Below are 12,379 nucleotides of genomic sequence, written 5' to 3'. Positions count from 1 at the left end.
GGGGGAGGAGTGAGGGGGGCATATAGTTTATCAGATAAGGAGCTTCCGTTACAAGGAAAGCAGTCTCAAAATTGCCTTAGCTCTAATTCTCCCTTAGCTAATGTAAACATCAGAGGGAGAAGTAAAAATCTCCGCTGCATGCTGGCTAATGCGCGTAGCTTGTCGGGTAAATTAGGGGAGCTGCAAGCTATTGCATGTATTGAAAATTATGATTTAATAGGTATCACTGAGACCTGGTGGGATGATAAATGCGACTGGGCTGCGAATTTAAATGGTTATACACTTTTTAGGAGGGACAGAGAGATTAAAAAGGGTGGAGGGGTTTGTCTTTACGTAAAGTCAGACTTAAAGCCATGTAATAAAGACATTACCAATGAAAACGTTGAATCTCTTTGGGTAGAAATTTCTGTAGGGCTGAAGGTCACAAAGAAAATGATCATTGGTGTATGCTATAAACCACCCCGTATAGATGAGGGGGATGAGGCCCAGCTATTGTTGCAAATGGAGGAGGCTTCAAAACTAGGTCAAGTTGTTGTTATGGGGGACTTTAATTATCCGGACATTGACTGGAGTAATGGGGTGGCTAAGTCAGAAAAAGCTAGTAGGTTTGTAAATATGCTAAATGACAACTTTTTATTTCAGGCAGTTCAAGAACCCACTAGGAATGACGCTATTTTGGACCTGGTGATTTCTAATAATAATGAACTCATCTCTAACATTTGTGTGGGTGAGCATTTGGGGAACAGTGATCACAACATGGTCTCCTTTGAGATAATGCTGCAGAGACAGCGCTATAAGGGAGTAACTAATACGCTCAATTTTAGACGTGCAGACTTTGCCAGTATAAGGGCATCTCTGCAATGTGTCAACTGGGAAAGGCTTTTCATGGGGTTAGACACAGAAGGAAAATGGAACATCTTTAAAACATTGCTTTGTAGGTATACACAACAGTATATCCCCCTTGTAAGCAAGGAGAGGCATCGCAAAGCAAAACCTTTATGGCTGAATAAAAGTGTTATTGTCGAGGTTGGTAAGAAAAACGTGCTTTTAGGGCATTCAAGTTAGCTGGGACAGCAGAAACTTTCATCAGGTACAAGGAAGCAAATAAAGCATGCAAAAAAGCTATCAAGCAAGCTAAAATAGAAATGGAAAGGGATATTGCAGCTAGGAGTAAAAAGAATCCTAAATTATTTTTTAATTATGTGAATAGTAAAAAAATGAAGCAAGAAGGGGTGGGAACTTTATTATCACGGGGGGGTAAGTTGGTTGATGAGAACGGGGAAAAAGCTGAAATTTTGAACTCTTATTTTTCATCTGTCTATACATCTGAGGAGCCAGATAATGAAGGCTTCCCTTGTAATATGCCCAGTTCTAGTAATTTAGCTACTGGCGCATGGGTCACTCGGGAGGAAATTCAAAAGAGACTTGAACATGTAAAGGTAAACAAAGGTCCAGGGCCGGATGGGATTCATCCCAGGGTATTAAATGAGCTGAGCGCTGTGATTGCCAAACCTCTTCACTTAATTTTTCAGGATTCATTGAGGTCTGGCATGGTGCCAAGAGACTGGCGGATTGCTAATGTGGTGCCGTTATTTAAAAAGGGATCCCGTTCTCAGCCTGAAAACTATAGGCCTGTTAGTCTGACATCAGTAGTAGGAAAACTTTTGGAAGGGGTAATAAGGGATAGGGTACTTGAATACATTGCAGTTCACAATACTATTAGTTTGTGCCAGCATGGTTTTATGCGTAACAGATCTTGCCAGACTAATTTAGTCGCCTTTTATGAGGAGGTGAGCAGGAACCTCGATGCTGGAATGGCAGTTGATGTCATCTACTTGGACTTTGCTAAAGCGTTTGATACAGTACCTCACAGAAGGTTAATGATCAAATTAAGGAATATTGGCCTAGAACATAATATTTGTAATTGGATAGAGAACTGGCTGAAGGATAGATTACAAAGAGTGGTTGTAAATGGAACATTTTCTAATTGGACCAGTGTGGTTAGTGGAGTACCGCAGGGGTCAGTCCTTGGGCCTTTGCTTTTTAACTTGTTTATTAATGACCTGGAGGTGGGCATAGACAGTACTGTTTCTATTTTTGCTGATGACACTAAATTGTGCAAAACTATAAGTTCCATGCAGGATGCTGCCGCTTTGCAGAGCGATTTGACAAAATTAGATAACTGGGCAGCAAACTGGAAAATGAGGTTCAATGTTGATAAGTGCAAAGTTATGCACTTTGGTAGAAATAATATAAACGCAAACTATCTACTGAATGGTAGTGTGTTGGGGGTTTCCTTAATGGAGAAGGATCTAGGGGTTTTTGTTGATAACAAGTTGTCTAATGCCAGGCAGTGTCATTCTGTGGCTACTAAAGCAAATAAAGTGCTGTCTTGTATAAAAAAGGGCATTGACTCAAGGGATGAGAACATAATTTTGCCCCTTTATAGGTCCCTGGTAAGGCCTCACCTTGAGTATGCAGTGCAGTTTTGGGCTCCAGTCCTTAAGAAGGATATTAATGAGCTGGAGAGAGTGCAGAGACGTGCAACTAAACTGGTTAAGGGGATGGAAGATTTTAACTATGAGGTGAGACTGTCAAGGTTGGGGTTGTTTTCTCTGGAAAAGAGGCGCTTGCGAGGGGACATGATTACTCTGTACAAGTACATTAGAGGGGATTATAGGCAGTTGGGGGATGTTCTTTTTTCCCATAAAAACAATCAGCGCACCAGAGGTCACCCCTTTAGATTAGAGGAAAGGAGCTTCCATTTGAAGCAGCGTAGGTGGTTTTTCACGGTGAGGGCAGTGAGGTTATGGAATGCCCTTCCTAGAGATGTGGTAATGGCAGATTCTGTTAATGCCTTTAAGAGGGGCCTGGATGAGTTCTTGATCAATCAGAATATCCAAGGCTATTGTGATACTAATATCTACAGTTAGTACTAGTGGTTGTATATATAGTGTATGTATGTGTGTATAGATTGGTAGGTGTGGGTTAGGTGTGCTGGGTTTACTTGGATGGGTTGAACTTGATGGACACTGGTCTTTTTTCAACCCTATGTAACTATGTAACTAACTACTATGTAACTCTTCAGCAGAGCAAATGGGATGTAAAGGAATACTAAACCCAAAATACCAGTTACTTAAACTCACTACTTATTGTCTTGCCTTAATATGGGGCCAACAATGTCACCTGCTGCCACTTGCAGTTGTAGATCTTTCAACTTAGATCTGCAACTCACAGTAAATGGCACGCCACCTTTCCTAGAAAATAATACCAGCCTTCCAATATTTTTTTGTTAATTCCCTATTATTAACATTGGCATCAGGCATTATTTTTACCGGCAGGTGGTGAAATTAAGGGCAAACGGGAAAAACTTGCCCCTGCCATGTACGGCGTGCACTTGGTTGGCCAATAGGAGGCCACATGGATGCTCCTTAAGCAGTGCAAATGTGCCCGTGGCTCCATTGCACATAAAAGACCTGCTTTTTGCAGGTCTGGGGGTGCAGTGACTGCTGGGAGCTTGAAGAGCATGCTCTACCTAAGGGGATATACATTTTGTTTGCCTCCATCATCAACCTGTAATGAGCGATTTGAACTTCAGTGGTGTAACAATAGAGGAAGCAGACCCTGTGGTTGCGTGGGGCCTGACCTGTGGGGTTTGCTTCCTCCATTTTACAAGTAAATTCCTGGGCGTAAGGGGTGCAATTGGAGGTTTACAACCCTTTAATAAAAGGAATAAAATAGTTCTGAGTTCCTCTACTAACATATAGATTTTTCTAAAATTATGAACTTATAGCTTTTATAGCATTTTATTGAAAAACCAATATCATAAACAAATGCAGCAAAAGTTAAAAAGAAAATAAATAAAGCTGCATATAAATAGATGGTAGGAATTCACAGGGGTCCTCCATTATTCACATACATTTTACAGTAAGATTTGTGCCCAGACGACGACCCAGAATTCATTATATTTACTATAAATATATTTTGCTTTGTTTTTGCTCAGCTGCCCCTTGTCCTTTTTTCCTCTATAAGTGGACATGATTACTCTGTACAAGTACATTAGAGGGGATTATAGGCAGATAGGGGATGTTCTTTTTTCCCATAAAAACGATCAACCCCCTTTAGATTGGGGGAACGAACTTTGATTTGAAGCAGCGTAGGAGTTTTTTTATGGTGAGGGCAGTGAGGTTGGGGAATGCCCTTCCTAGTGATGTGGTAATGGCAGATTCTGTTAATGCCTATAAGAGGGGCCTGGATGAGTTCTTGAACAAGCATAGTATCCAAGGCTATTGGGATTGGGTATATATGGTTTATGTATGTGAGTGTATAGATAGGTCAGTATGGGTCTGTATGTGAGTGTATAGATAGGTCAGTATGGGTCTGTATGTGAGTGTATAGATAGGTCAGTATGGGTCTGTATGTGAGTGTATAGATAGGTCAGTATGGGTCTGTATGTGAGTGGATAGATAGGTCAGTTTGGGTCTGTATGTGACTGGATAGATAGGTCAGTATGGGTCTGTATGTGAGTGTATAGATAGGCCAATATAGGTTGTGTGTTCTGGGTTCACTTGGAAGGGTTGAACTTGATGGACCCTGGTCTTTTTTCAACCCTATGTAACTATGTAACTATTTAAAACCAGGTGCAAGCCTTTCTTAAAACTTGTCAATTTGTGCCCTACAGGTCTTTCAACAGCATTCTAACATAATTTTCCATTCAGAACCTTGTCTACCAGCTCTGTGTCAGCCATCTTGCCGTTATCTAACATAGTAAGATTACTCTGCTTGTTGACTCTGCTTGTTGACAGTAATTAAAGCTCAGAAGGCTGATTGAGCTCAGAGAAAAATGTGTAACCTTTTAAGTGCTTGGTGCGCAGGCACTTGCCTCTTGCAAGTAAACACATTGGCTAGCATAGATCAAAAGGGAACATGGAAATGCAGAATCAACAGCTCCGGCACAATGGTACTTTTATGTTAGGGTCCACTGATTGTATGTTGACTTGCACTTGAAAAGGTTAACAACTCTAGAAATGCATGAATATAGTTTACAGAGAGCAGGCAGAATTCTTACTGGAGGATATAGTTACATAGTTACATAGGGTTGAAAAAAGACCATTGTCCATCTAGTTCAACCCATCCGAGTAAACCCAGCACACAACCTATACTAAGGCAACTGCATTAGAGCAGCTTAGTGTGATAATTCGGACCCTAGATGAAGCCGAAGGAAGATAATGAACTTGTTGAAGTTAAGCTATCTCCAATGCGGTGTCGGTGTATCTAAGGAAAAATACAGACTTTTATGAGTACGGAACAAATTAGTGTCTGGACAAAAAGTGGAAACAGGCAACTAGGGTTGCCACCTTTAGGACACTGAGGGGGTTATGAAATAAAAGGCAATAACTTTGCCCAGGAGCAGTAACTCATAGCAACCAATCAGCAGGTAGAATTTACTGGTCACCTGTTTAAAAGCAAGCATCTTTTTGGTTGCTATGGGTTACTTCTACTGGGCAAACTTAGTGCCTTTTATTAAATATGGGGGTGAAAGTGCAAAAGAATGGGTGAAGATATTTAAAGGCAGGCTTGGGAGATTAGGGTTGGGTCTATGATGTGGCAGTGGGTGACTGACTGATTGCCTTGTCTTTCAAAGCAGAGGCCTGTCTGGATTTTAGTCTTTGCAATTTTCAAACAGACAGCCTTGGCAAAAACCTGGCTTTCCAGCTCCAAACCAGACAGGTGGCAACCCTACAGTCAACTGAAAATAGCTATCATAACCAGTTTTATATATTTTTAAAATACATTTTCCCATATTTATTACTTAGTGCATCCAACTTTTCATAACATATAACATTTAATAGAGGCATTATAGATGAAGTTGGCACTGCATCTATCTTGCCATGCTTCCTGGAGCTATTATGCAATAATATAATATATATGAAATTTTCTCTATATTTATCATGGCATGTATTGCACAGGTATTATACATGGAACTGGCACTCCACTAAACTTGTTATGTGTTCTGAGGAATTATATATAGAACTAGTATTGTATTTATCTTGCCATGTGTTCCGGGGTATTATACATGGAATTGACAATGTGTTTATCCTGCCATGTGTTCTGGGGTATTATACATGGAATTGGCACTGAATTTATCCTTCTATGTGTTCTTGATATTATACATAGAATTGGTACTGAATTTATCCTGCCATGTGTTCTTGATATTATACATAGAAATGGCCCTGTATTTATCCTGCCATGTGTTCTTGGGTATTGGCACTGTATTTCTGTTACCATGTGTTCTGAGGGTATTATACATGGAGTTGGCACTGTAGTTTTATTATCATGTGTCCTGGGGTATTATATGTTGAATTTGCACTGTATTTATTCTGCCATGTGTTCTGAGATGTATGAAACGGGCACCTCATTCATCTTGTCATGTGTTCTGGGATTACTTACACAGATCTGGCACTACATTTATCCTTGGCTCTGTGTACCTGCACTCAGGCGAAAGCTGTATTTTTCAGTGCAGGTACATGGAGCTGCATAAAGTAACAGATTTGCTTCTCACCTCCTGCCTAAAAAACACAGGCTGAGAGCAGTGGAGCCAACGCTCTGTGTCCTTGCCCTATACATGAAATTAGCCCATTGATACTATGAGGGAATATATGGGCCCTTTTAAGATCCTTGAGACAGGAGGCTTTAGGGGAACCCTGTGAATTAGGACTCACTAGAGCAAGAGTTTGAACTTACATACAGGTTCCCTATGAACATGAGGTATTAGGGAGCCTGTAACTCCTAGGTGACTAGGCTGTGTCTATTGCTTGCTTGGGAGATGCACTGTAACAAAACTGTATTTGATGAGCTGGTGGGTTCAAGCCAATTTGGTGAGCCCCAGGTGTGGGTTTGGGTGGGTGGTGGGTCAAAATTCAAGCATGCTCCTACCCTTTGGAGATGCAATTGTGCTGAACCCTTCCCCCCATATATGAGCCATCTGAGGGGTGTCTGGGCAGGTGCATAAAGTTGAAAAGGACGTAGGGTTAAAGGTGAAGGTTTAGGGTCAGGGTTGGGTGTCTACACTGGAAAGCTAGGGGTACAGAGGTCTGGGAATTAGGACTAGGACTATTAAAACTGTATATTACAGGACACGAGGTCTGTGGAATTGCGCCATGTGTTGAGAAAGAATTTATATTATCTGTTTCTTGTTTATAATTAAATGTTTATTAGTTCAATGTTAATTCCGAGCCAGAGCCAGTATAGTGTGAATTATTGACTGTTATTGTTGCTGGCCCCAAGGCCAGAGAGAATAAAGAGTTCCTATGCATATAAATCAGCTATCCCCCCACCACCAATACCCCAGGAATTAACAACTGTATAAAAAGGTTTCAATTAGCCTAAGAAAATGAGTTTTGTCCTTGGTGCTGGAATGAACAGTGAACTGTGTGCTGTGAACATACATTGAGTTGGCTGGACATTCTCCCTGTTGTTTTTTTTCCCAAGAAAGTATTATGGGCATCATAAAGCTAGATAATGATAATTATTATATATTTATGACATTTATGTGGCCCTATGTTTGTGCATTCTTAGAACAATTAAGTGCATGGGTTGTTGATTTTAAGGCTTCATTTACAAACCTTGGAATGGGGTATAAAGTGCATATAGCAGGCACAGAGAACCATGTTTTATGTGCTTTGCACCTTGCCCTGTGATTGGTGGGTTAAGGCACAGTGCAGGGAGCCATACCTTCCTATGAATAAAACTCTGCCAGTGCTTTGGCCACTAGTGTGTGAGTCCTTCAGATGCAGAAAGCAGAGAAAGCCAGCGGCAGGAGTAGAAGAACGGGTCTATCTTGCTCCTACAATTCTGCACTTGTTCCAGATTCAATGTAAGGTGCCAATCTGCACTGAAATTCCATTGGTGCCTGGACTGGCAATCTGAAGATTCTGACAAATGCCAGAGGGACTACTGTAAGATGCCATAGGAAGTCACTATTTATTGAGCCTGTGGGTGGGGACTGTTAGGGCCTCTGTATATATTGCAATATACTTCAAGCTGGCCAACTGCGTCAAAGTCATCCCTTCTGGCCAGTCCTACACTGACTTAAGCGATTCATTAAGAATTCTACTGCTTCAATATACATTTAGCAAAGGGACTAAGTTTTACCTGCAACTTACTTGCTTTCAAGGTTAAAACCCCCATATGGTTGCCCTTTTATTGGCTCCACTGGGATCACCTGACTGCAGCTGGGAAGGGTGGGAGCTAAAACATGGAGCTGGCCACTGCTCCTGTATAAACTATAGCAAAAAAAGGGAAAGTTGTGCTCAACCACTAAATTTTAAACCATTAGGTGGGGGTGATATGAGGTTGTGACCACAAAATACATACAAACAACAAGAGATCCTCTGCACTCACCCATTATCAATATATATAGGACATTAAGACATTCTGTGCATTAAGCTACTAAGAAATGTCCTCCCCTTTAAGCAAAACAGGGATTGTTTGTCCATATATTGCAATATACTTCAAGCTGGCCAACTGTGTCAAAGTCATCCCTTCTGGCCAGTCCTACACTGACTTAAGCGTTTCATTAAGAATTCTACTGCTTCAATATACATTTAGCAAAGGGACTAAGTTTTACCTGCAACTTACTTGCTTTCAAGGTTAAACCCCCCATATGGTTGCCCTTTTATTGGCTCCACTGGGATCACCTGACTTAAAGGGGAGGAAAAAAAACCTGAGGATGAAATAAGCAACTTAGCTGGAAAAACAAGCTTGGCAGTGACTTTTGCACCTGTAACACTCCCATTTGGCATCAGATCTGCAAGTGAAGTGTTTCAGAAAAATAATTTTGAATCCTTTGGGGATATTGAAGGTGTCTATATTATTGCTGATGATATGATCATTGGTAGGAACATGATGCCATCTTACAAAGAGTCAAGGACAGAGCGCGCAAGTTGCGTGTAAAGTTCAACTTCAGTATCAAGTAAGCAAAGTGCACTACATGGGGCATATTATTTCCAGTTAAAAGTAATGCCTGACCCTGACAAAATGAAGGCAATAACAGAAAGGCCAAGCCCACATGACAGAAAAAGTTTTCAGAGGCTGCTAGGTATGACTTGCTATCTTGCACAGTACATTCCACATGAAGCAAATATAACAGCACCACTCAGGCTCCTGCTCTACAAAGATACTGTGTGGCAGTGGAATCCTGAAAAGCAGGATACCTTCAAAAACTAAAATATTCACTAGTGTGTGTACCAGTGCTCTCCTTCTTTGATACTAGAGAACTAGTTGAATTACATGGAGATGTCTTTAAAGATCGCCTGGGAGCATGTCTTATGGAAAAAAACAAACCTGACACCTATGCATCCAGAGCCTTGACAAAGACTGAACAGAACTATGCCCAAATTGAAAAGGAGTGTTTGTGTTTGCATTTAAAAAGTTTCATCAATATGTGTTTGGACTGTCAGTAGCAGTGTGATCAGATCACAAACCTTTAGAAGCCATCGTTACAAAGCCCTTAAGTAAGGCTCCTGGGAGACTGCAGCATATGCTACTTCAGCTACAAAAATAAGATTTTCATGTAGTCTACACTCCTGGAAAGGACATGCTGATACCAGATACATTGTCCAGAGCTGCTATTGTACAGCCTGCTGACATGGACACTGAAATTGACTTTGAAAATTGATCTATTCCATTGATGTTGCTGTGGCCCTCCTGTGATGGGTTTATGATAAACAATGGCGGAATTTATTTAATTTCTTGCTGATGAGATTAGGGACTGATACCCAAAGGCTCCAACACGTCTGCCCCAGCCTGATTGGAAGCAATAGGCAGATAATGTTATCCTGACACCAATACGTCTCCCCACCCCTGCATAGAAACAATAGGGGCTTGCTGGGAGGATAGGCCAACAGGGACATAAAAAGAGCCCCAAAGAGAGCTTGGAAGTCAGTCTTCAGAGAGAGAGAGAGGAAGGGATTCCTGCACTTCGGATCAACCGTTTCAGTTACTCTTCGGCCATTATTTTCTTCAGACTGTGGATATACTTCTGTGGGACTTTGGAACTGCCTTTTTGCTATTTTACTTCCTTAGAAGAATTTGTTGCTGTGTGATGTCATTGGACTTTACAAAAAGTGCTAGAATGCTACAAGGTTTCTCTCCAGTGTTTGAGCATACGGTTCTTACGTAATTTTCATGACACCTCCCACAGCACCTTCTGCAATAACTAAAAGATGCAACTGAGGCAGACTCAAAGCTGTTGGCACCTAAACAAACACACAGCAATGGATGGTCAAGTCGGAAAAGGTCAGCTGACAAAGTAGTACAGCCATATTGGCCTTTGAGATATGAAATTCATATAGAAGATGGCTTGGTAATGATAGGTGACAAATTTATCATCCCTAAAAGCTGCAGGCCACATATGATTGAAAGACTGCATGACGCACACCAAGGGATTCAGAGGTCAAAAGTGCAAGCCGGAATGCTTAAGTATTGGCTAAATATGGGAAAAGATATTGAACTAGGAGTAAGCACTAGCAACACATGCCAAGAAATGCTGCCCAGCAATGTGAAGGAACCACTACTTACCCATGATATACCCAGCATGACTAAGCTTGCTGCAGATATATTTGACCTTTATGGACATTCATACCTGCTTGTGATTGATTACTTTTCAAGATACCCAAAGGTGCTTTGACTGTCAGACAAATCAGCAAATTCAGTTATTGCAAGACTAACAGCTAATTCTGCAAGACATGGCATACCACAGGAACTAGTCTCGGACCATGTACCATATGCCAGCCATGAAATGAATACTTTTGCCATCAAATGGGACTTTAAACTCACTTTCTCAAGCCCAGAATATCCCCAGTCTAATGGCATGGCTGAACACTCAGTCCAGGCTGTCAAAAAGACTTTTGTTTAAGCAGCTCAAACTGGGCTTGACCCACACTTAGCACTGCTGAGTTTGAGAAGGGTGACGAGCGTGAAATATAGCCCAGCACAGTTTTTAATGGGTCGGGTTTAGTGATCCAATTTGCCAGCTTCAGCATCTGTGTTAAAACCAAATGTTCAACAGAATGTGGAATGTGGTGTCTCATTTGCAAAGACACCAAGCCAACCAAAAGAGATACTATGACTTCAGAGCCAGGACTCTCACTCCTTTTCAGAGGATAGACAGAGTAAGTTGATAATTTTAATTTACCAGAACCTTATTATAGAACAAGACCCTGAGACAAGGTTCTCAGCATAACTAATGCTTTATTCATTAATCAAAGACAGAGTCTTGTGGAAGCTTTCAGCAACACAGAACAATAGCTGAAATGTGTCACAAACAACTTCAAGTGAGACCCTGAGAGTCTTAGCCTTTTATTGATCATAGTACACCATCTTGTCCCACTTTAAGTCTGTGATCTTGTACAGGTATAGGACCCGTTATCCAGAATGCTCAGGACCAAGGGTATTCCGGATAAGGGGTCTTTCTGTAATTTGGATCTCCATCAATTACAAGGTACTGTTTTATTATTACAGAGAAAAGGGAATCATTTAACTATTAAATAAACCCAATAGAATTGTTTTGCATCCAATAAGGATTATTTATATCTTAGTTGGGATCAATTACAAGGTACTGTTTTATTATTACAGAGAAAAAGGAAAACAGTTTTCAAATTCTGAATTATTTAATTAAAATGGAGTTTATGGGAGACAGACTTTCCGTAATTTGGAGCTTTCTGGATAATGGGGTTTCCGGATAAGGGATCCCATACCTGTAACATGAAGCACTGAAGTGAATCCAGACCTGGCTTTAACTACACATGCCACATCCTGGATAGAATTGTCATCTGCAAACACTGATACATTACTTATAATACCCTCCCCTAAGTCATTTATGAACAAGTTAAACAAAAGTGAACCCAGTACAGAGCCCTGAGGCACCCCACTGAGAACCTTATTCCAAGTAGAGAATGTAACATTAACAACCCCCTTCTGTACCCGATCCCGTAGCCAGTTTTCTATCCATGTGCAAACGACTTCACTAAGACCAATAGACCTTAGTTTAGAAAGTAGCCGTTTATGGGGAACGGTATCAAATGTTTTAGCAAAATCCAAATAGATTATATCTACTGCACCCCCACTGTCCAGTATATTTCAATAAGTAATCAGTACAGCGCTGCGTACATAAGTAGCGCTTTATAAATAAAGATATACATACATACAGTAGACCCCCAACTTAAATGCACTTTCATTTAGAGTGCTGCAAATACTTTCTTATAATACAAAAAGGACCTTAATCAGTGAAAGATGCTTAGTAATGTATCATTATAATCATGCACAAGAAATCATGTGTATCACATGACATACACGTTTGTGTATGATAATAAAAAAA

The sequence above is a fragment of the Xenopus tropicalis genome, chromosome 3, assembly GCF_000004195.4.
Source record: "Xenopus tropicalis strain Nigerian chromosome 3, UCB_Xtro_10.0, whole genome shotgun sequence".
Classification (NCBI taxonomy): Eukaryota; Metazoa; Chordata; class Amphibia; order Anura; family Pipidae; genus Xenopus; species Xenopus tropicalis.
Note: the sequence above shows the minus strand (reverse complement) of the source record.